Here is a 5,701-nt window from a genome sequence, read left to right as displayed (position 1 = left end):
GACAGGTTAGATTTTAAACATATCGTTATCGTATCTTGGTGATGTCTAAAAGATATCTAATAGATATCTATTTCAAAATCCGAATCGGGCCCGAAGCCTGTAAAGCCGTACAGACGCTAATTTTTTGAAGATTTGCAGGTAGAAGAATTTCTTTTTCTATGACAAATGGTCAAAAACATGCACAAAAAAAGTCGCAACACAGGAAATAAAATGCGTTTATACGGGACAGCCCGTTAGTCATATGCCTTATGGGAATATAGTTCAGAGCCGGAAACCGCTACCAACTTTTAGCATGTTGTTGGGCAAGGCATTGGGTCTCCAAAACTGCCGAGAGACGGCGGCACCGGCTGTCTACTTCAGCGGAATGACGTCATCAAAATGACTCCCGCTTCGTTGCGAATATTGCATACTGCACCCAAACTATGCATGGCACATACACGTGTGGGGTATTAAATGAAAGCCAATTAAACAAACTATATTTTATTGATACAGTGTGTACCAAAATATGCAACAGTTTAAGAGAATATTACAAAAAAATAAAAATGACTTAAAAAAATATTCGATTATTTGGGTTTTACAACCAAACCAAAAGTCGGACGATAAATCAATGTACTACAACATTAAAGATGACGTCTCAAGCCATACACTGATATCAATAAAATCAAAATTGGACCAAATATGTGGAAATTATACATCAAAATGTAGATATTTGCCCATACAAATGCATAAAAGTTAAAAAAATCCAAATCGGTCATTTTCAGGATAATCCGCATAAGCTTCTAGTATGTTATTAGCAATATGACCTGGATTCTAAAACTGCCGGGAGACCATCTCTGTTGTTCCTCAGTTACAAATAATGACGTCATATAAATAATCACTGCCGAATTTCGTAAAATGTAAATTATAGCTATACCACGAGTCTCACATACACGTGAGTTACATGTAATGAAAGGTTATTAAATGTATTATGGTTCACCTAAACTTTGTTTGTAAAAAAAACTGTACTGTTTAAGAGCTATAAACAAAGAAATAACACTTTTTATGAAAAAAGTAGGTGTATATCAATTTTATAGCTAAATTAAAAATGTTAATAAAATGTTGCGTATATTATCTGAAATAACAGTTGTTCAGGTTTAAGATACTGCTTAAATTTTAGATTTCCATTAAAAACTGAGAAAGTTATGCAAAAAGAACTAAAGCGCGCCATCAATTCTACCTACAACGGGCTCATATTTAATGCAATGTACAGTCCTAAGTATCGGGCAAGAAATGAAAGTACAGAACGTAAAATGAATTCAAGTGTAATTTTTGACCAACACATAAAAAAAATAAACCGGCCAAGTGCGAGTCGGACTCGCGTTTCTAGGGTTCCGTACCTAAAAAGGAAAAAACGGAACCCCTATAGGATCACTCGTGCGTCTGTCTGTCTGTCCGTCTGTCACAGCCTATTTTCTCGGAAATTACTGGACCAATTAAGTTGACATTTGGTACACAGTACACACCGCGACAACTGGAGGAAGGTTGTGGATGAGGCCAAGACCCACAAAGGGTTGTAGCGCCAACGGAAGTAAGTAAGTAAGCATTATTTGTAACTGAGGAACAACAGAGATGGTCTCCCGGCAGTTTTAGAATCCAGGTCATATTGCTAATACTAATAACATACTAGAAGCTTATGCGGATTATCCTGAAAATGACCGATTTGGATTTTTTTAACTTTTATGCATTTGTATGGGCAAATATATACATTTTGATGCATAATTTTCACATATTTGGTCCAATTATTTTATTGATATCAGTGTATGGCTTGAGACGTCATCTTTAATGTTGTAGTACATTGCTTTATCGTCCGACTTTTGGTTTGGTTGTAAAACCCAAATAATCGAATATTTTTTTACGTCATTTTTATTTTTTTGTAAATTTCTCTTAAATATTTTGGTACACACTCTATAAATAAAATATAGTTTTCTCAAACATGCAATGAAATATTGATGTTATGTTCCTTATAATAGGCTGCGAAGTATGACGTTTCAGGTGCGGCTAGGACAAAAGGTCGTTAATGGAATTTCATACACATCTTGCAGGCCTAGGCCGGCAAAGTCCTCTTTTTTTAATTTTCATTTCACAGATATTTGTGTTCACAGCATCGTGGCATTCATCCATTAAAAAAAACTAGAAGCCGTATTTGCTTTATGGTTCGTAATGACACTCTGCCACTACGCCTATAAAAAAAAAACAAAAAACAATGTTTGCTATAATTTGCAGTTTTATTTGCTTCAATAATACTTTCTATAATTTTAAATTCTAAATTTAACTACACAAATAAAAACATTTAAAATATTTCATCTAAACGTTAGCGGTAAAAAGGTCTACTCAAACACGCGTAGTTATATTTTTTAAATTGTTATGGAGGTAAAGTTCAAAAATATTCATTCTGTTTTATCGGATTTATGGTGCGTTGTTGATTTTTTGACTTTAATATGAGTTCCGACGAAATAATGAAATTAATATTAATTGTAATCGTAGGTGTTGGAATTGGCAGCGTAAGCAGAATTGATTTTAAATAACTTGCTGGCTCTGCCGCCAAGTCAAAGACGAAGTATGTATATGGTTGCTTATGGCAATTTTATTATTTGAGAAACTAAGAAAAATGGCTTACAGTTTATTAGAAACAGTTTTGTGGCATATTTTAAATGAATGTAACTACAAATTCGTCAACACTGTGGAAATTATACTTATTTACTCCATGCATAAAGCAACGATGTATGTGAAACATGATATCAACATGAAAGACTATGTAAACTTATGTGACGAAAACGACAGTCAGACGGATATAAGGCGAAAAAATCAAAGATACATGAAAATATACGGGTAGTAAAAATACACGACTCGTGTAAAACATAGGGGAAGACCGGGTAATGGGAGTCAGCGGGTAATGGTGGTCACCCACACATCTCCAAAACTACAAACACTAGAAATACGTTTACGGGCGTTCCCGCCCCCCTCTGGCCCCGCGCTAGCGCTGCGACAGCGCCGCGCCAGTATGGCGACGGCATCGGGATTAAGAGGTGTGTTTTGTTTTTGCGGCTCGCCGATGTAAATTTTTACGTACGCAAAATAGACGGTAAGTACTATAATTATTGATGTACTTATATGTGACTTTTTTATGTCTTTACTTGTGCATTAAGTGTACCGATTTCATAGTTAAATCTCGCGTGCTGTTAACACGTATCATGTGTTTATTTTTTTTCTTCATAAAATACTTGTGGGTAATGAGGATCAGGTGACCCCCATTGCCCGCAATGTAAAAGGTATAATATAATTTGTTATTTTGGTTTCAGATGCCGAAAGTACGAGTCAGAACTACCACAAAAGCTTCCTGGTCTTCTGACACATTGGAAAAAGCAGTGAAACTTATAGAAGAAGATGGATTTTTGTATGATCCTCATTACCCGCAAGGTGACCACAATAGCCCATACCTCTGTGCAATGGGAGTCAAAACAGTTAATTTTTGTAACTTTCATATTTGCCAAAGATGATTAGTAATGTGACGATTATTGATCTCAAATAATAGTCAATTAAGTAGATTTTGTTATGAGGCGGTTGCAATAAAGATTTCGTTTCATTTTATTTTTTTATTTTAATTCTTGCTTAAGTGATCCCCATTACCCCTTTCTACCCTACGCATGATAATGATATAGGTACGTGTTGGTTATATTTTGGGTGTAGTTTACTTTTAGTTTTTTCTATAAATAAAACTTGGGTTTCGTAGATTTTTTATTTTATTTATTTCATTGCATGTTTGAGAAAAGCACTATACATACCTCGGCGGGAAATGGGGTTGCCCGCGCTCAGACCTATCCGGCCTCCCTTCGCTCGGCCGTCTATATGTCTTCGGCCGACAACCCCTTTCGTCCCGGCCTCTGTAGTAATGTACTATTATTTAATTGGCTTTCATTTAGTTAGGTAATACCCCACACGTGTATGTGCCATGCATAGTTTGGGCGCAGTATGCAATATTCGCAACGAAGCGGGAGTCATTTTCATGACGTCATTTCGCTGAAGTAGATGGCCGGCGCCGCCGTCTCCCGGCAGTTTTGGACTTCTGAACTATCTCTGCGACCGTTTCCCATAAGGCATGGTACTACGTGGAATGCTCAATTTTCAGAAACTCTGAGACAGTGTAACATGCTATGTCCATTAACATTGCCTTTAGTATTTAGGGTTTCGTAGCCAAATGGCATATAACGGAACCCTTAAGGATTCGTCATGTCTGTCTGTCTGTCTATCTGTCTGTTCGTGTATGTCACAGCCACTGTTTTCCGAAACTATAAGAACTATATATACTGTTGAAACTTGGTAAGTAGATGTATTCTGTGACCTACATTAAGATTTTTACACAAAAATAGAAAAAAAAAACAATAAATTTTGGGGGTGCACCATACACATACATGCGTTCACCGTCTTACAAGTTTGTTCCTAGGCCACACCCCCTGGCAGTGAATGCGTTAAGGAGTACAGCCTACTGTTTAATTTATTGCTCCTGTTACAGGAAACACCCGATATAATAATGAGAGGGTAATAGAGATGTCGACATACGGGTCAGCAAACAATTAAGCGACACTTAGCACTTATTTTATCACCTAAAGACATAGAACGGCTGTAGAATAGCTACATATTCTAAGCTTACAGGCTTTGGTGACATCAAGGTCTTTAAGAGTTCCATGTATAGCTTTAAGATCCATAGTAGCCGTTTTGGCCGCTACAATGCATCTTAAGCCGCTAGTGTTATAGCTCAAAGTGAATTCTACCACCTTAATATTTATATGAGTAATAAGCAGCTGCAATTTTCACTTAAGGTTCTAAACAGGCGATAAAAAGTCTTTTATAGCTCCGTGTATCATAATCGCTACTTAACTCTCTTGTATCACTTACAGTCGAAAAGAGAAGTTATTAGTCACCATTATCGATCTTGTAGTCGCAGACGAGCGTTATTCAATACCTTAGTACGTCTTATACTGTTATTAGAGTCTTACTTAGAACCTAAGCCTATAGCGCCATGTTAAGATGACCGCGATGAATCAATAAGCAAAACAAAAATTAGGTACTATTAATTAGAACGTAAATACTTCATAAAAATCGATATTTTTACTCAATATTGACCTATTGTTAGTATTGTTATATTTAAAACCGGACTTCACGTATATTGAGAAATTTTACGAAAATTAAATACGGTGGACCACAAAAAAAAATATATTCAGATAAATATGCAAATGATCAGAGGCCCATTAAAATTTTGTTAGTAATACATATAGTTTTTGACAGTGTAATTAATTTCGCCATCATAAATCCGCAGATAACTCCTGCATCAGTGAACTAAAATAATTATTTGCTTTTAATTATCCGCCATTACATTTCACTTCAAGCTGTCACAGAGCAAGCTTACGAATAATAATACAAAATGGAAACATCTGCAACCAAAGCAGATAGGGCTAAGGAAAAAATGTGCAATTACCTTCTTGAGTGTTACAAATATTGACTTTAAATGCTAATATAATATACCATCTAAAGCTGAAAGTATCATCTTACATCTATATGGCCCTACACTACTACTCAAATAGTTAGTATTCGCTTATTTGGCACCCTTTTAAATCCTAAGTACTTAACCCTTTATAAGGCAGAGGCGATATATCGACCACATACG

General features: G+C 35.9%; 1 long non-coding RNA gene across 1 annotated transcript; it reads left to right on the top strand.

Annotated features, from left to right (window-relative positions):
- The first annotated feature begins 2,903 nt into the window (after positions 1-2,903).
- LOC134678871 (uncharacterized) lies at positions 2,904-3,627 on the top strand. The gene is made up of 2 exons (XR_010100255.1): positions 2,904-3,121; positions 3,339-3,627. It is a non-coding gene; the product is annotated as an uncharacterized LOC134678871 (long non-coding RNA).
- Positions 3,628-5,701: the final 2,074 nt, after the last annotated feature.

Source organism: Cydia fagiglandana, chromosome Z, assembly GCF_963556715.1.
Source record: "Cydia fagiglandana chromosome Z, ilCydFagi1.1, whole genome shotgun sequence".
Classification (NCBI taxonomy): domain Eukaryota; kingdom Metazoa; phylum Arthropoda; class Insecta; order Lepidoptera; family Tortricidae; genus Cydia; species Cydia fagiglandana.
This window is presented reverse-complemented; position numbering and strand designations above follow the sequence as displayed.